We start from the raw sequence: 20,122 nt of genomic DNA, 5'->3' as shown, positions 1-20,122 counted from the left end.
TCTTTTTCTTCTTTTTATTTTTTCTCATGGGAGAATGCGAACGCAGTCCCCCACTGCCACAAATTATGCAGTTGAGTTTCCCACATTTGGGGAAATGGCAGGGGTCAGCACACCCGGAGTGCAATGGATAAGCCTTGCCCTGGGAGAAGCACCTTTGTGATTATGGTATTTCCCCTGCCAGGTAAATATGGCAAGTCCTTTTAAAAGCAGTAAGTTCTCAGCTGAATTCCCACATTCCAGCAGCCCTTACCTCGACATAACACCTGCCTCTCTATTTCTTATTTCTACTAAAAAAGTCTATCTTTACAGATCATTATAAAAACGAGGTCAGCAGAGTACAGGAAGAGAATATTTAGCAGCAAAAGTAGAACTTTGTCTTGTTCTTTAAAATGATAACTCTTCAAGAACGCCCAAACACACATTTACTGTGATTAGACCACTTTGAGGTCGAAGAGCACTTTTCTACCAGGAAGCGCAACAATCTTTACATAGAATTTTTTATTTAGTCTCCCCATTTAGATTTTGAGCTTCTAGATGACAGAGACTATTTTGTCAACTTTATATGTCAAGGGCCAAGACAGGTAAAAGACCCTAACAGGCCTTTCTGGTGAATGACGGATGGGTAGATGGAGCAGAGAGGGAGATGAGAAGAGGAGAGTCAGGTTAACAGGGGAATTAATGAATAAACAAAGAACTAACAAATCAATGACTTGCTCTGGCAAGTAATTTCTCAAATTGTCTTCATTAGACATCTCATTACATCTCTCAGAATCAAGTTCATAGAAGGCTCTCCATTAATATTTATTAGTTGGAAAAACTAAAATATAAGCTCATTGTAGAAGGAGAGAGGAATTAGCAGATTGTAATGCTGAGATAAAATACTATTCAGATACCAGATTTTTTAAGAAAGCCAAGGGTAATACAATGGCAATCTATAAATCCATGAAGGGCACAGAGAAGGTAAGCAAGGATTTGTTGCCAACATCCAGAAATACTAGGAAATACTTAACAGAATTACTTACTCCAAGAGTTTGTAATAATTCAGAACTACTGCTGTCTTGGGAAAGACGCAAGCCTGGACCTCAACTTTAAAAATGACAACAGGGAACTGTTTTAGCTTTTCATGGTACAGATCATGGAGCTGGTTGGTGGCAGAACCCTGGGCTGGGTGGGTCATGGCCATGGCTGATGGCTTCTGACTTTCTAGATCTTCTAGATCTGCTAACCCATCATTATCTCTATACACTAAATCTAGAAATATTCTCCTTCTCATGCAAGCACATACATGAACATATATATATAGTTCTTTAAGTATGATATAAACTCAAGCAGCCCAGAGCAAATACCAATCAGGCTTCCCACAGACATGAAAGACAAAGGTTATTTTATATCCATGTTTTCTATATGTTCATCTTGTCTACATCTTTGCTCTCACTTCAAGTCAGAACTGACAGGCAATCAATAGCATTCTTTAAGTTGTATTATTCTGAGAAACATATTAAATGGTGGGCATTTATGTCCAAGTTCAGACAAAAAAAACCTCTCAATAGAGAATTCAAATGCAAACCCAAGATCATAGTTCAGAATTCCATTTGAAAACATTCCCAGTGCTCATGGCAGGCCGTCAACGGCTTTACACAAGAGATCTGTCCAGGAGAAGGACCAGGTCTTTTAGACATTTCCAGGCACCGCACTATAAAAGGGAAACTGTTTATTAAAGTCTAGAGCAAAACTTGCAGGTTTTAAGATCCATTTGATCAAAGGAAAGGATATGTGTTAAACCATGAAGACGCAAAGATAAAATTGCAACAAAAATATTTACAGAAGAATAATCCCATTTCTTTGTGGTCCTGTCCACAGATACATATACAAGAACCGGATGGAGAGAGCTCTGCTCCGCAAGCCTGAGCGGTGAAACTTCTTTTGAGCCTCCATTTGTTCTCTTTGCTGTTCGAGTTGCTCTTTCTTTTCCTTTCTCTCCTCCTTCTCCTAGTCCTCCCTCCTCCTTTTTCATTCTCTGACTCTCTCTCCCTCAATCTCTTTCCATTTCTCCTCTTTCCTTCACTTCAAAACCAAAGAGGATGAGTGAACAGCCTCAAGAAGGGAAGCACTGGGCAAACACACCGGGAGGGAGGGACCGTGGGCCCCGGGCCTTTGCCAAGTATACCTTAGGCTCCGGAAGTGACACAGGAGGCCATTGGCAGCAGCCTGTCCCAGGGCAGGGGGAAGTCCCTCAGCATCTCTACGTTCCCAACTTTTTCTGTTTAATGAGCTCTATGGAAAGACTCCCACATTCTGAGAATGAATTCTCTGAATGCACCAGCTTGGGTTCTAGCAATATTAAGGGATTAACATGTACATTTGCAGCTCAGTTTATTATTTTTCTCTTCTCTTTTTGCACTGATTTTGTTGTTGTTGTTGCTGAAAGCTTAGATGTGCAAGAATAGGCTCCAGCCCTCCCAATGTGCTGCAGTGACAACAGGGTCTGAGCTTCAGTGGAGATGTGGGCAATCCCACAATAAATAATAAAAAGAAAACCTACACTCTTGTAGGACCTTGCCGTTTTCAAGGTTCTTTCGCACATGCGCTCTCCTGTGGCGTGCACACCCCTGACCTGGATTCTTGAGAGCAGGCACTGGCAGATGTGACTGCGAATGGAGGACATCCCTGAAAAAACTGAAAGTGCAAAATTTACCAAAGGCGTGACATTGACACACGAAATCCGCGGTCTACTATTCTTCATCCAAATGCAAATCACTAGACTGGTTCACATAATATATTGAAGCCCTATTCCAAAATAAGCAAATATTTGACCACACTTGACTTCTACAAACATCTTTTTAAAGCCTAATTATGACTGGTCTGGTCAACACAATGCCAAAAAGAACAGTAATCCTCTCTGGAAAAATTCATCTTTCTCAGATAAGCTGGTGTTTAATCATGGTAAATGACAAAATGAACCATGGAGGCAATAAATTAAGTAAAATTATTGTTAAAAAACTTTAGTTTTGCATTGCATTTTATTTTGCTTTTGGCGCCTTGAAGAGCTATTCAGTCTAAGAACCTGTGCCTAACATGAAAATAAATGGGGTTCCAATACGATTGCCCAGTCTCGGTACATTTGCTCCTGCTGTACCATCTATTTTCCTTTGTGTGGTTTATATCGTTCCGAAAAGTTGAAGGACAAAAAGTAATTTTTAAGACGAAAAATGCGGCTGAATGTTCACCATTGGAAAGGAAAAGTTTTGTATGTTACAAAAAACTTTCCTAAGATGAGTAATGAAATTCGAATCTGTTATCTTGATCTGTGTGGCAGTTATGCAGGTAATCATGTATGTGAAGCAGTCACCGAGCTGTCTTCTTAGGTTCAGCATGCTTTATATACTTCACTATGTAGCGTATATGACAGGCAGGCAAATGACAGTTCCAGGGGCCAAACCCAGCCAGCTGCCGATTTGGGCCATTATGGATTGTCTATGGCTGCTCTCTAAAACGGCAGAGTTGAGTCGTTGTGACAGAAAATGAACGTTCCACAAAGCCTAAAATATTTGCTATCTGGCCCTTTACAAACAAATGTTCTACCAGGGCGTGGAGTTGTATGGGAAATCTACACATCTGTATGATTGTTTTGCAAGTTCACAATATCTGTAACAAAACACATTTAAAAAATAGTATGGGTTGAGGGAAAAATACACCAAATATAAGATAAGGAATATAGTTGATAGTAATATTTTGATGACGCTCTTGCATAGTTTGTAACAAATGCTTCACAGCAATGCAAAGAGTTGGTGGAGGGGTGATGTATGAGACCCCTGTGTGATGTTATGTGTGTTTATTTTATAAGTTCACAATCTTTACTATACACTTATTGTTTGTGTATGTTCATGTGCAAATGATATACTTCAATTTTTTAAAAAGCCAAAAAGAAGTTTGTTGACACCAAGCATACAATCCCACAGTGAAAATAAAATAAGATATCAAATCTTAATGTGTAGACTTTTAAAACTCAGACTGTGTGTGTGTATGTGTGTGGTCTTCTTAAATGGATTTAGAATTTCAGTGAAATACAGAAGTGTATGTCATCTCATAACGATATTGGGCTATTTGTCCAGAAGACTGATAAAGAGGGTGGATGCAAATATCTTGCTATTTCTTGACTCCTATCAAGAAAACGTTTTCGACGCTCCTATCAAGAAAATGATGGCTTTTTTGTAACTAAATAATTAATACCAATTCACAGAAAGTAAATCGCCTTCCAGCTAAAATATACTCTTTAGTGCTGTGTTCTCTCTCTCTCTCTCTCTCTCTCTCTCTCTCTCTCACACACACACACACACACACACACTTTTGCACATTTTCCTCATGGTTCCCAACTGACTCAGTAAATACGTATTATAAACACCCCTAGATGCCGGGCCTGGAGAATCCAAAGCAGAGTAAGCCGGGGCCTCTGCCCTGGCTAGCCTTGCAGTCCAATGGAAGCAGAGGGCACAGGCCAGTCGCACGTGGTAAGTACTGGAAGAAGAAAGTCTGTAAAATATTGCGACGCTTTAGCAGCAAGGTGGGTGGAGCGGCCAGCAGAAGACATCAGGGAAGACTTGCGGGAAGAAGGGCCATTTGGCTGGGGCTTTGCTGTCTGAGTGGAGTTGTCTCCAGGGGAAGGGGAGGAAGGGCATTTTAAGCAGCAGGAACAGCCCACGCAATGATGTGGAAAAAAGCGCGGCAGGTCCGGGGTCCTGCAAGTTGTGTGTGCCAGGGTCCAGGGGAGGCAGGGGAACATAAAGGGATGACCTGGGAAGAGTGGGCTGGGGTCAGACCGGACGCCATCCTAAGGAGCTTTAGCTTGAAGGGTGGGGGCTACGGGTATTTGTTATGCAGACAAGTGACATGCTCAGATGTCTATTCTAAGATGACACCATCAGAGGAGGCACGGAGGGAGGTCGAGGAGGAGGACAGAGACCACAGGTGGCCTCTTTCCAGGTATATCCGTGTTTGTCCACCCTCCTCCGGCCCATGGCATGAACCAGGGACTCCATAAACAGAAGATGGCCCAGTGCCTGTGTGAACCAAAGAAAGAGTCCACGCAAACTACTTGCCAGAAAACAGGACAGTCGTAGCCTGTCGACTGCACTTGGGAAGCAGCAAAAGCCCTGCCCCTCTGCGTTGCTGCTGGTGTACCGGAAAATCCCCAGTCCCCAGAGGGGCCCCGTTGCTGTATGCAACAAAAGCGGACAGCGATGCCACAGTTCCCCGCTTCTGCAGCCGTGATCAAGAAAGAATGAAGACTCTGTCTCCCAACCCAGAAACATCGATTATTCCGTACACTATCCTGATCGCGGCCCAGACATCTTCAACTAGTGGAATGCCTGCTCCAGACGCGGGCCCTTCAGAAATGCCTCCTCGTTAGAAAATTCTTGCAAAAGTGAAATAATTCCAGCTACTGTTTTTCCCATAAAAGGGACCACTGTGCTCCTGCTCCTTTCCCCAGTGTGTTTCTGTAGGTGGCCATTTCAACAACAAAGGAAGTTCAAGGGTTCAAACAGATTTCCACTGTTACGGCCCAAAAATTTGAGGTTTTTTTTCCCAAGGAAGTCCCCCCTACTGAGCGATTATGCTTGAATTCAAGAGCAACTCTTTCTTACAAAAGCTGTGGGGAGAGGAGGGCAGAGGGGCAAGGGGTGAAGGAACTGGGGGAGGGAAGAGGAGAAGATAAGGGACTAAAGCAATCAGGGCGTTCAATCAGAAGTAATGGTTACAACCCGCCATTTGATACCATGGAGACATGGAAGCGGGAGAAAAGAGGAGGCTCAGGGATGGATGGATCCATCCCCCACTCTTCCCCTGGGCTGGTTTTTACTCCATATGCTTAGCAGGGAAAAGGGCCTACAAGGAGCACAGGGGGCCTACACAATGCCCCAGAGAACATGCTCGGAAGGTGCTGGAAGGAGCCAGCTAGAGCCGCTGCATCCCGCAGGGCACATTTACTCGCTTGCCGTGCAGTCTGGTGATCTGCACACAGCTCAGCCGTCCCCGGCGAGGTCTCCACCCCTACGTGAGGTCCCATGACCTCCCCAGGGAAGGGCAGGCCCCCTCCCAGGATGCCAACCCCCCCCCCAGTGTTGCCAAGGGCTACAGGGAACTGCCACTTCATCATTTTCTCTTCTGCCAAAGACCCACGGGGAAGAGCCTCTCAGGGCTGCTCTGTCTTGCTGTCGTCTGCCTCTCTCTGGGTCTGTATTCATGACTTTGCATGGCACAAGCACTCGAGACGTGTGTCATCTTGTGTCTGCCCATCTCTCTGTCTTGCCCACAGGGGATGCTTGAAAACATCCTAATGTGAGAAGAGGTCTGTCCCTTGGCCCCTTCTGCTAAAACTGCCAAGGCTTCAGGCACCCAGGCTCCCACCACCTCCCAGGTCCCACTGGAGGAAGCTGCTTGGGTGCCAGGTCATTGCCGAGGCTAATGATCACGCAGCCAGTAACCTCTCAAAGGAAACAGGACCAGCTTAGAAGGGGCATTCTTTTCCATGTACTTCCCAAGTATTTCACCGAGGGGGAACACATCATGAAATAAAAACCTTGAAAGCCCACATATTTTTAAAAGCAAGTTGCACATGAACATACACGACTGCGGGTTATTAAGATGACTGAAATATCACTTTCACATTTACGAATGCATGCAGATTTCTTTCTGTCACTTCCCCCTCGGGTGATTTTTGACATCCTCGCTTGCTGCGGCCAGGGACTAAGGTTTCGCTGGTTTTACAAACAAGCAGATTACAGTTAAGAGGATGCCGATGGTTTTGCAGCCACCTGAACAGAAGGCAATGAGGGGAACACAAGTTCTCCTACGGACACTGCTTGGGCCAGTCCTCCTGAGAAAAGCTGGCTGATGAAATGTCTGGAAAAAGTAGCTCACCCCTCACGTGGTGTTAATATTTTTAAAATACGGTCCAATTATTTGGTGTGTCTTTCCATGGCTTGGCTGTTGTGCCGGGATACAGCCAAAAGGGAAGCAGCAGATCAATACAAAAGTAGGAGAATTTGTGTTCAAGTTTCCCCAGGCCAGAAAGTGCCTCCTATTTGTCGGTATTTTGCAAAGATATGCGCCCTCCCATGCTGAAGGGGTTATTCTGTTTCTGAGTTTGTTGGGGGCATCTCTAAAGGAGCTGGATGGCTTTTTTTTTCCGACAACTTAAATGGGCCTTGTGCAGCTTTACAAAGCTGATGTGGTCGCTGCTATGGTGGGGAGCGCCCAGGGGCAGTCTTTCTTCTTTTAAGTAGGTGGACTCAAGAAGAGTTTTTGGGAACATGAACTGTCAGTTCCTAGAAATAAAATGTAAACGATCTCAGCGTGTTTTCACTCGAATTTCTAAAGTTATGGGACCTACTGTGATTTAGCTAAATGAAAATGTCCTCATAATTTAAATTCTTCCTACTTAAGATAGACCCTCTATTTCTTTTAAGAAGAAAAAAAGAAAAGAGAGATACAGTCAGCCTAAGAGTGAAAAGATAAGACCTGCAGCCCGACTCTCTATTAAGACAGTTTCTAGAAAGGCCACAACTCTTGTCTGACTGCCTGTCTCTTATAAGACAGTGTCTCTATATGCTGATTCAACAGGCATCCAAAGTAGAGGAGTCATTTTTTTTTCTATCCTCATCAGCTCTTTGGGGTCCACCTTTTGAAACTGTCTCTCATTTCAACCGTTCCAGTGAAAAAGGATTCATAAAGAGTGATAGGTCCCCTGAGGAAAAATAGGCGAGTAGATAGCACAAGCCAGATTTATCATCCCAATAAATCCACTTATCAAAACAAACAGTCTTCTCTTTTGGAAAGGCGTGGTTCTTTCCCATTTCTGGACAAATGACTGCAGTTTTGTTTTTTGGGGTTTTTTTGGTTTTGTTTTCTGAGAAGAAAGAAAAGTATCTGAATAGAGTCTAAAAAGATTGATCAATCGGACCAGGCCTGCAGTTTCATTTCAATTGCTGCCGGGTTTAACATTGTCTAATGACATCAATAGAGAATGACTCATAACAAAAGCAACTTGCAGAGCCCACAGTTTTTAAAAAGCCCTTGTGAAAAGCATCGCCACCACTACAGAGTAGTAATTAATCAGCCCATATGATCACGATGCAATGAACTTGAGAGGGGGAGCAAAACAACCGTGACGATAGTACATAAACTTCAGCTAGATAGGGTAGCCAAGACCCCAGAAAGAATTGGAATATTTACTTCGAAAATGGGGCATATTTATTTACTGTAAGATAAAAGAACATACGCAAGAATTCCTTTAAACTGATCCGTACAGGCATACAGACAGCCTCATTCTTGGGTGTATTCACACACGTGTCCGTGTGTGCACTAAACGTACAGGGGTTTACGTATTCAACTCAGTGCCACATATAAGTTGTTTTTTAATTAAGCTACAGTTTAATAGCTTTGTATTTAAGACCGGGAGTTGACAAACTACAGCCCACAAGTCACATCGGCCCTTTGCCTATTTTCATAAATAAAGTTTTATTGGGACACACCCACACTAACGCGTTCACATATTATCCATGGCTGCTTTGGCACTACAACAGCAGAGTAGTTGCAGCTCTGCAAAGCCTAAAATCTTTACTAACTGGACCTTTACACAATGAGTGTTCCATTCCCTGATTAAGACAATGAATAACTTCTACCAGATACAAGTCAGCATGCATGCAGTGTTCGGATTTCATTCAACAAGCTCTAGCCTTTTTTTTTTCCTTTTTCAAATTATTGGAAAGTGTTAAATCTCATGACACACCAAGGATTCAAATAAAAGCAACTTCTGAGACAGTATAATTGCTACCTTTTGATTTAAAACGCAATCTCTTTGAAACTGTTTTTGAGCTAGGTAAACTTGTTCTTGATATGATGGCATGATACATTTATATTATCTAAATATATAATCTGTATTATAAACAAATACATATATTTATGTGTATAAAGATCACTGAAATGGAATTCACGAATGTTACTCATCCATATTTTAAGCGCTTCACGTACACGTAAGATTTTTCTCACTCCTTCACATGAACAGATAAACTGAATACCATAACTACATTTACTAGCATTCATTATCATTTCATTCTATTTCACAGCAAATTTCAGAGAGATATATAACAAGGGGCAGATAATGATCCATCTGAAATTTCCTGTTACCAAAAACAATATAAAGCTACATGTAATTCTAATATCATTGTGAAAATACTTTTCCCACAGACATCTTTCCTGGGTGTCTTAGTTTCCGGCTGCAATGACAAATACCACACAGTGGGTTGGTTTCAACAATGGGAATTTATTGCCTCATCGTTTTGAGGCCAGGAGAAGAAGTCCAAAATAGAGGCGTCAGCAAGGCGATGCTTTCTGCCCAAGGTCTTTAACATCCTTGGCTAGTGTCCCTGCCTTGTGTACGTGGCGATGCCCTCTCCTTTCTCCACTGGGTTCCTTTGCCTTCCAGCTTCCGGTGGCATCTGGCCTCCAGCTCGGCCCTATGGCTTTCTCTCTTTAAAAGGCCTTCAGTAACATGGATTAGGGCCCGCCCTGATTCAGCAGGCCACACCTTCACTAAACATAGCATCTTCAAGAGGTCCCATTTACAATAGGGTCATACCCACAGGATTGGGATTAAGATTCAGATGTTCTTTCCTTGGGTACATGGTTCATTCTACCACACTGCACCATTTACACACACCACACTAACAACCATTCACCCATTACAAGATGAGATTATTCGGTGGTGGACTTGGCCCAGTGGTTAGGGCGACTGTCTACCACATGGGAGGTCCGCGGTTCAAACCCCGGGCCTCCTTGACCGTGTGGAGCTGGCCCATGCGCAGTGCTGATGCGCGCAAGGAATGCCGTGCCATGCAGAGGTGTCCCTGTGCAGGGGAGCCCCATGCGCAAGGAGTGCGCTCCGTAAGGAGAGCCGCCCAGCGGGAAAGAAAGTGCAGCCTGCCCAGGAATGGTGCCGCACACAAGGAGAGCTGACACAGCAAGATGACGCAACAAAAAGAAACACAGATTCCCGTGCCGCTGACAACAGAAACGGACAAAGAAGACACAGCAAATAGACACAGAGAACAGACAATCGGGGTGGGGGGGAAGGGGGGAGAAATAAATAAATCTTAAAAAAAAAGATAAGATTATTCTATTGCAAAAAATTGTTCTTGTTTCTCATACAGAGAAATAAAGCTATGTTTATAACATGAGCTGGGGCGCATATAAACATGGGGTGGCTAGCTGGGGAGAGGAAAATGTTACAGAATATGGCCACAGGTTATGCTATACCATCTGGATATATCTCAAGGAATACTCCATTTTTCCTCTATTTCTAAGTTCAATAATTCTGATTTTGTTGCTCATACGAAACTCACTCATTATCCCTAGGTGACACGAAATTTTCTTTTTAAAAAAATTCTAAATTTAAGGACTTTTGCTGTTGGAGGAAAACACAGCTCATGGCCATCATCTTCTGCCAAACCCATGCCCGGACATGTACCATGATGAAGTATGTGGCAGCGTGGCAATGATTTGTTTGTGCTTTATGTAGATGCAGACTGTCACACACACCATTCGCACCAAGGGTACATGACCTCATTCCATGGCTACTCAACCTGGAGCAAATGTAATTTATTGGAGTCAGGAGGCCTCATTATGACCTGGCATTCAACAGAGCTCATTCCTCTAACCAAAATACACATCTTAATTGCTCTTGTGAAGAAAAGTGATAGTCAAGTAAGAAAGCCACATTACTAGCCTTTCTTTTATTGACAAGGTTGCTAAGGTAGTAAGTAGAAAGAAAATATACTGCCCAGGGTTTGCCAACCCATTACAGAGCATACTAGGCATATTAAAACAGTTACGCAAACCAAAAAAGTGCAAACCATTCCCTTGAAATCTCATTGGAAACTTTGGCTGTAGGATAACATTTTATGACACTTAGCCAAAATCACCATCTCCTTGGGAAAATGTTAACTTGCCATTGCTTAATTTAGGAGCCCAAAATATCCTTAATGTCTTTAAAGCTACTTTCAGAGATCAATTTTCTTTATAGGGACCCCCACCCACACCAGACTGTTTCTAATTTCACACGAAGACAATATGACAACATGCTTTGCTGGCTCCTTCCAAACGGTTCATAATGGACTCTTCTAAGGAGAACTGGAGGATATAGCCCAAGCAGAAGAAATATCCTTCAACTAAGCAATGATATTTTTGCCTTTTGATGTAAAGGTGAAAATAAGGAATGACGAAGAGGTATGATATGGTGTGTAAAATGGGGGCAAATTAAGTTAATAACATCTGTTTATGGGCTTATTTGAGATTTTTCCAGGAAAGTCCCACTAAGTAATTTAAACCAAGGTAGTCATTTCAAAATGAACAGAAGTGAAGGCCTGCATATTGAGAAGGCCAGGGAAGGGGAGGAAAAAGTGTCAGGAGGAACATGGATTTCCTTGATCACTGGTGAGTGAAGGTCTGTTCTCGTAAAAAAAAAAAAAAAAAAAAAAAAAAAAGTAAACACCAGAGAAGAGAGTTGCTGTCAAAAGGTCAGCCCAGTCGCCCTTCCAGGCTGTTGTTGAAAGCCCGGACGAGCCTTTATCTGGGCAGATAATGAACTAGTTATTATCTCAACGGAAGGGCCTGACTCTTTCCAATGCTCCCCCATCATCGGCTCAGCACGCTTGATTCAGTCTGTGTTTATGCAGCTCAAATATAATCCCTCCCGATTCAGCCAACCCCTTTCCAGACAGCGATAGCGTAGCTATCCTGGGTCAGGAAGGATGGGGAGAAGGCTTTATCATTACCAGGAGACCACCCTCAGACACAGCCATTTCTTTAAAATGTTTTGGCATGTTCAGGGGTTTTCATTTCTCGTTGGATCTGAGATAAGCCACCTGGAGAGCTTTTAATTGTTTCTTTGCGGCTATTATTATTTATACTATCTGGCCACTTGAAAGACAGCTCTTATGATCTCAATGGAAAATGCTTTCTATTATCCGAATCGCATTCTAGTACAGAAATACTCGGCTAGGCAAGAAATCCTAGAGTTAGAGCTGTTTTGCAAACAGCCTGTTTTGAAAAAGGAAGCATGACGTCAATAAAACTTTGCTCCGCAAGTTTTGCCCAAGTTCCATCGGGGTTTACCTAGGCCCTGTTATTAGCCCATCGGGATAGTAAAATCAGTGCTGGCTGCCAAATCCTTAAGCGTTCCTCCTGCTGGGTACTCAGTGAGATTGCTTCACCAACCTCCCTGAGACTGGGTGTGGCTGGGCAACTTTCTCTAGCCCGTGAAGGATGAGCAGTAGTGGTGTGTGGCGCTTCCAGGGAAAACCTGAAGAGTAAGCATGCAATTTGCTGTGTTCCCTTTGGTGACACCCGTGTCAAGATAAAGCCTACATCAACCTGAATCCCCGAATGACTACAACTGGCAGAGTACCCTGCCAACCCTCCTTAACCACATAGTATAGGGGAGAAATAAACATTTGCCAGGTTGAACCACTGAGATTTAGGGGATACTTATTACCTCAGCACGACCCAGCTTATCCTGACTTTCCTAGCCCGTTTTCTTTTACCACTGCTGCCCTGTTGCCAAAACATGAGCACCGTTCTGCAGTAGGCACACTTGCAATGATTCCCATGGAATCCAAGAAAAAGACAGCATGGAAGGAAAAAGCAAGAGTATGGTGAAAGTCATTTTAGATCCACCATAGCTTTTCATTAAATCCCGCTGTTCCCTGACTCTTTGAAGACACTTCACACATAGTGCTATTTTTCTTTACATGAGTAGTCTAGTACTCTCTTCCTTTTTCATCACTTTTTTCTTGATTGGGAAACTCCAGATGTTACAGTGGACATCAAGTACCTAGGGACCAATCAAACGGGCATGCGATGATATGAGTTGGTGATTACTTGCAAGAAACTTCTCTCAGGACTTCTTCATCCTCATGGGAGAATGAAAAGAAAGCTTATCCTGAGGAAGGAGGGATTTCAACAGTCATTGACAAATGGGTAGCAGCTCTGTGGGAGCTCAATAAATACGCATTTTACATCACGCACCATGCACGGGGCTGGTGACAAAAAGGCTAAAGACACGTGGGCTCTGACTCCACAGAACTCATAGTTGAATGGAAAATACATGGAATTGACACCTCGATACCACCCCCATTTGCTGAGCATCCACCCTGTGCCTAAGCACAGTGCTGGGAGTTGAACTGGGCAATTAATTATTCTCAGCCACCTGGTCACTCTTCATAGAAGTTTATATGCTCTTGAAGAGCATGCAGAACCAATAATCACAGGACAGCATGGCCTCTCCACACATGGCAGCCACATTGTGTTCAGAATGCTTCCAACTTCCCCCTGAGCCTGTCTCGGTCTGGTGGGCTAACCCTGGAAGATGTTGAGACAAGTCTTACCAGTGTGGCAACTTATAAACAGCAGAGGCTTGCTAACGATTAACCAGTAAGAGCCCCCTTCTCAGCGCCACCTGACAAATGTTTGGCTTTCATGAAAGGTTACATGGTAACATTTCTTAATATACAATTCAAAGCAAGCGGTGGTTGCAGAGCACGGTATCTGAACCAAACACACGCACGGCTGTCATGAAAAGTCAAGGGAGCAGCTTTGAATTCTTAACCTGAATGGCAAAAACAATCCCACAGAAAACAACGTCAGCACTCTGTCAGAGAGCGCTGGCCTTTCAGAGCCTCTCCGAAAATCTTAGAGCCCAAACAGCATTTCTCCCTGCTGCTCTTACTCCAGGGACCTTCAGCCAGATCATAAATGCCCCAGTGACTGCTCTGTTGGAGAAAAACTGGGTTATTTTCCCTAAGAGAGGTGGCACAGATGCCATGCAAATTGTTCGTGCTTTTTATTATTATTAGGAAGAAGGAGAAATTGGAGAAGGGCTTCCAAATATGCTTTATAGGGATACGAGGGGAGAGCAGAAAAGGAGAACAGAAAACAGTGTTAACAAGCAGCACTCTCGGCTGGAGAGGAAACACGACAATCTCCCCCTAACTCCGGATTGACGGCATTAATCTTTTAATGCGGAAAGGGATTTGCCGCGACAGATCCCGACATGGATACTATTAGATGGCAGTCATGCTCTGCCTCTGAAAAAACAATGCATGGGAGATGATGCCAGAAGATGGGGGTTCCCAGGTGTACCTGAGCGCGAGCGGGGGCAGTGGCAGGGTTAGGAATTGACGTTACTCAGTCTCCCCTCTACAAGGACACTCCTTGTGCTATCAGGATTTTGATGCTAGAAATCCTGCTTTAGGTTCTATGGGGTAAGGATCCCATCCTGACCCCTGATGCCCCTTGCTACAATTCCCCCAAACACACACCTCAGGGTCAGCTCTTAGCACTTATCCACCCCCTCTGGGGTGGCAAAACCCATACGCCAGACTTTGAGAGATGGGGGGAAAATACAGCCTGGGTCTTTAATTAGGTAGGAGGGCAAGGTCATGTCTGCTTAGGTCTGGGTGAGGCTGGAGAGAGCACTGAGGATTCCTGGGGGTGCAACCCTAGCGCTCAGCAGCTGTGTGAAGACGGATGTTTATTAAAACACCTTCGCCCTGTGGTGGGTTTTGTTTCGTTTTGTTTTGTTTTAATGAAGAACAGTCCCACGGTGCTGCCCCATCTAGACACTGTTCCAATAGACCCGCATGGGGGCGCTGCAACTTGGGAAACGGTTTAACCTTCTTTGGTTCCCACCGGAGGGGACCCTGGGAGGGCGCAGATCCACAGCGCAGAGAGATATAAACACAGGGGAGGGCTTTGTGGTGGCTCCATGCAGACCTGCTTGTTTAGACAGGAAAATAAATGGCCAGCGTTGAGAGGTAAGGGCAGTCATCAGATGTGTTTTCCATTCCCACTAATTGCACGCTAACAGGGAATCTTCTGGAAAACAGTGTGCAGATTCCAGCGGGGGTGGGAGGGCAAGAGAGGACGGGCCGCCACGTGATCTTGGGAACGCTGGGAGCTATTATACTTAATGCCTCAGTTTTCTCATCTGTAAATCAGACATAATAACCCTTGGCCTCTCACCTCACCATGTTGCTGAGGATGAAATGAGATAAGGTGTGGGAAAGGGCTTCTGAAAATTCTAAAGAGCCACCCACAGGCAAGGAGTTATTATATCCCAGCTCATCCAGAGGTGGAGGCTCCAGAGGCAACTTTTCTCACCAAATGACTGATTGGTGACTGCTTGCTATTCCCTTCTTCCTGCTATGTGGGAAATGACGTTTTGTTACCGTCAGGAGCTGGGATGTGGGAGGACCCATCAGTCAGAGGGAGCAAGTCCTCAGCGATGACCCGTCCACTGCACAGAGCGGGACCCATCCCGCGCTTCACACACCTGTTCCCTCCTGGGCAGGAGAGTGACAGGCAGCCAGGTGGCACGCACAGACATGCCGCATGCTTCTTCGTAGCCCCAGGAGCAACGAGTGAGCAAAGCTGACACCTTGTCACATTCGACAAAACCAAAGAGGCACTCTCCCCTCTTCCTCTCTGTTATCTCCTCTGTCACCTCAGAAAAAGGAACTTTTCATATTAGTAAGATTCACTTTCCTTGGAGGACATGAACGGTAGCCCCTCACCTTCTGGTGCTAAACTCCTAGACTGGCCTTTCCTTTCCTCTTCCACAAACCTTAACATTTCCAAAATACCCAGGACCCAGAAATCAGCAGGGCTCCTTTTCTGTGACTTGTCATCACATGTGCCTCCTAGTGGTTAAATTAACCGCTGAAGAATCTCATCGGAGCCTAAACTCCGACGTTCTATCACTCAACAAATATTTGTTCTGTTCCTACCACATGTCAGGCAAGCACTGGTGTGGCAGAGACCAGCTAGTTGCTCACCAAGCCTTCTCAGAGCTGAATGACATTTCCCAGGATGCTATGCAACTACATGTGGCCATGTGACTAAGTTCTGGCCAATGGAGTATGGATGGAAGTTAAGCATACGTATCACTTCCAGGCATGACCCAGAAAAGTCCTCATATATAATTGTCCATTCCTTCCCCCAGCTGCCTGTCATTTGGTGAATGGCGAAGAGGGACCAATCTGAGAAGATGAAAGAGCCACAAGATGAAAGTTGCCTAGATCCCTGAGTTACCAGGTGGAAGCCATCTACTGAATACCCACATTGAATTGTCATGTAAGCAAGAAATAAAACTTCTGTTGAAGTCAGCTCTCTGTTACAGGAATTAGCCTACCCTGACTAATACAACTGAAAATACAATGGGGAATAAAATGGTCCCTGATCTTATGAAGTTTTCAGTTGAGTGGGGGAGCACAAAACTAAACAGGTAATTACACTAGAGTGAGATCACTGCCATGGAGAAAGAGGTAGAGCACTGTGGGAAACCATCTCAATGAGGGGGTTAGTCAAGAAGGCTGGCAGCCGAAAGGGCCATCAAGGTCAGGAGCAGAGGAAGCTGTGGGAACAAGAGAGTGCGGCACGCAAGAAGAACTGAAAGAATCTTAGAATGGAGCCTGAGCCATGAGTCTAGGAAAGCAGAGGAAGAGAGAAGGATGAGGCTGGAGAGAGACTGAGACAAGCCTTAGACGGCCTTGACAACCAATTCATTTAGACATTGCTCATAAGAGCAATAAGAAGCCATGAAAGTAGGGAGTGATGTGATTGAACTTGTGCTTTGCAAGATTCACTTGGCTGGAGTGTAGAGAATGGATTAGGAGAGAGCAAGATGAAGCAAACACGACTGCCACTTGCAAACCTCTTTCATGCACCAACCCAGGGGAGCAGGCCCTTGGGCAGTGATTGCAGTCCAGATCTGACCCACCTTTACCCCACTCCTTGGCTATCTCGCCATTTGGACCGCCTCCTCTGCAGACCTGCTCACAACAGAATCACTCCTCCCTGGCCCTGGGGCCCCCCCTTCCTGGTTGACACCCCTCTCCTGACAACCTGTCCTCAAGCATGCCTGTCAGCAAAGCCCACAGGGGATTATGACACAAAGGAAGAAGCTGTACTCTTCAGTCTTACACTCTCCACCAGCAAAGCTCATTAAGTAGACAGTGTTATACCAAGAGACAAGTGCCTCTGAAAACAAGGACAGGCCAGCAAGGTGATTTTTACTACAGCATTAGCAGCCAGACACAAACAAACAGTCTGTCCAAAAGACAGGCAGCAGATGTCTAAAAGGGCAGATACAATCACTACAGAATGTCACTGAAACAGCCAGACCTACCAGGGCAGCTCCAAAAAATTATGAAAAAGGTAATGGGAGAAGATGGGGGGGGCAGGAGGCTTCAGCCTGAGGCATCCACCCAGCTGAGCCAGTTCCTGAGCAGAACTCAGGCTAGTGGGGCACAACTCAGGCCCCTCAGCCACAAAGGCACAGATGTGGCGGGGAATGGAGGATCCTGGGATAGAGGAAGCCAAGAAGAAAAAAACCAAGACGGGCCTGAGGCAGATTTCTATTTAAAGCACAACCTTAAAAGGAGACAGATTCTTATTTTTATTCAACCCATGTCCAAGTGCAAAGAAACAAGTTTATTTCCAACATACGTCTCTTGCTCGCCTTCTAATGGCAATGTGGACAGTATGACAACATCTGGCATCATGTGGGTGAGATGCTAAAGTGTTCTTGGAGGCCCTGGTCTTTATTTTCTTCCCGAAGGCGTTCCTAATGGAGGCTGGGCTGCATTCACCACCAGCAATGGGCCCACAGCAGGACATTCAACCAGAGAAGGTTCCGCCCAGAACAGTGGGAGAAAATGACCCGGTCCCGCTGTCCGCAGTGACCACAAACACATGCTCCTCAAGCTGGGCTCACAGACTTCCATCCTTCTCTTTGCCCTTGGTCAGCCCTTGTAGCAGAGGCTCCTGGCTAGCCGTTTGGCAAACCTGTTTCCTTTTTCCTCCTGGACACAACTAGATAGGATGTCCCAGCTTCTCCTGTAACTACGTGTGACCGTGTGACTGAGTTCTGGCCAAAAGCATATGAGTGAAATGAGGCAAGTCGCCTCCAGGCCTCTACCGTAAAATCCTACCATGTTCAATCCGCTACTCTCTTTCCTCATCCAGTAGCTGAATGGAAAGGATGCCAAAGACCTACAAGAGGGAAGAGTCAAAAGATGGACAGAACCTGGGTCCCTCAGTCACCACTTGCAGGAGAGCCACTGAGGATTGCCAAATGACCAGTATCAGAGAACAGTATGAGAGAAACAAGCGTTTATTGTGTTCAGCCATTGAATGCTGGGGGCTGTTTGTTATGGCAGCTGCCTAACGTGACTAGCACAGCTCTCTCTTCCCCATTCTTTTGAGTGGGGATTCCAAATATTCAACAGTTTTCTTAAGCTCCCTAACATCCATCCCCTACTCATGGCAGAGGACCTCACCGTGTTTTTTTAACAGCTTTATTGAGATATATAATTCATTCACTTCACACACTATAAAATGCACCCTTTAAAAATGTACAGTTCACTGGTTTTTAGTTTTTATTTTATTTTTATTCATTTTTTTAAAAAATATTACATTCAAAAAATATGAAGTCCCATTCAACCCCACCGCCCCCACCCCCCACTCCCCCCACAGCAACACTCTCTCCCATCATCATGACACATCCATTGCATTTGGTAAGTACATCTCTGGGCATCGCTGCACCTCATAGTTAACGGTCCACATCATAGCCCACACTCTCCCACGTTCCATCCAGTGGGCCCTGGGGGGGTCTACAATGTCCCGTAATTGTCCGTGAAGCACCACCCAGGACAACTCCAAGTCCCGAAAACGCTTCCACATCTCATCTCTTCCTCCCATTCCCCGCACCCAGTAGCCACCATGGCCACCCTTCCCACACCAATGCCACATTTTCTCTGTGGACATTGGATTGGTTGTGTCCATTGCACATCTATGTCAAGAGGGGGCTTAGATTCCACATGGATACTGGATGCAATCCTCCTGCTTTCAGTTGTAGGCACTCTAGGCTCCATGGTGTGGTGGTTGACATTCTTCAACTCCATGTTAGCTGAGTGGGGTAAGTCCAATAAATCAGAGTGTAGGAGTTGAAGTCTGTTGAGGTTCAGGGCGTGGCTATCATATTGTCAGACCAGAGCTCCAGAGCTTCAAATCCCCTAAGTATATCTTAAACCCCAACACCAACTACAATTCCAGTAAAGTAGCATGAAAGTCTTGTGAAAAGAGATCCCATCTGAGTCCAGTTCCCTCACGCAGAAACACCGGCTCCAAATCACTGGTTTTCAGTACATTCAGAGTTCCATGAACATCATCCCAAGTCATTTTTAGAACATTTTCAATACCCTGAAAAGAAACCCCATACCCGTCAGCAGTCACTCCCACTTGTCCCTTCCCCTAGGTGCTAGGCAACCACTGATCTACTTTCTGTTCACAAATTTGCCTGTTCTGGACATGTCATAGCATCAGGATCACATACTGTGTGTTCTGGTGTGACTGGCTCATTTCACTTAGCATCATGTTTTCAAGGTTCATCCATGTCTTAGCAGGTAAGAGTAATTCATTCCTTTTTGTTTGCCAAATAACATTGCATTGTATGGATATATCACATTTTCTTTACCCAGTCATTAGTTGATGGACATTTGTGTTGCTTTGATGGTTTGACTCTTATGAATAATGCTGCTATGAACATCCATGTTCGTGTTTTTGTTTGGACATACATTTTCTTGGGTTATGAGGGGTTACTGGAGTGGAATTGCTGGTTATATGTAACTCCATTTTTTAACATCTAGAAGAACTGCCAAACTGTTTTCCAAAGCAGCTTCACCATTTGACCTTCCTACCAACAATGTATGAGGATTTCAATTTCTCTACATTAATGCCAATACAAGCTACTGTCTGGCTTTTTTATTTTAGCCATCCTAGCGTGTGGAGTGATATCCCATTGTGGGCTTGACTTTCACTTCCCTAATGACCAATAATTTTGAGCATGTTTTCATGTACTTGTGACCATCTGTATGCATTCTTTGGAGAAATATCTGTTCAAATCGTTTGCCCATTTTAAAAATTGAATTATTTGCCTTTCTACTGCTGAGTTGTAAGAGTTCTTTATATATTCTAAATACAAGTCCCATCTGAGACACATGCCTTG

General features: G+C 44.6%; 1 protein-coding gene and 1 non-coding gene across 3 annotated transcripts in view; both read right to left on the bottom strand.

The window, feature by feature from the left end:
- NHS (NHS actin remodeling regulator) overlaps positions 1-20,122 on the bottom strand; it is a 356,077-nt gene that overhangs the window by 303,788 nt on the left and 32,167 nt on the right. The gene's annotated exons all lie outside the window — the stretch shown is intronic.
- Positions 28-189, bottom strand: LOC111766247 (U1 spliceosomal RNA). Its single transcript, XR_002798341.1, has one exon. It is a non-coding gene; the product is annotated as a U1 spliceosomal RNA (small nuclear RNA).

Source organism: Dasypus novemcinctus, chromosome X (assembly GCF_030445035.2).
Source record: "Dasypus novemcinctus isolate mDasNov1 chromosome X, mDasNov1.1.hap2, whole genome shotgun sequence".
NCBI lineage: Eukaryota > Metazoa > Chordata > Mammalia > Cingulata > Dasypodidae > Dasypus > Dasypus novemcinctus.
This window is presented reverse-complemented; position numbering and strand designations above follow the sequence as displayed.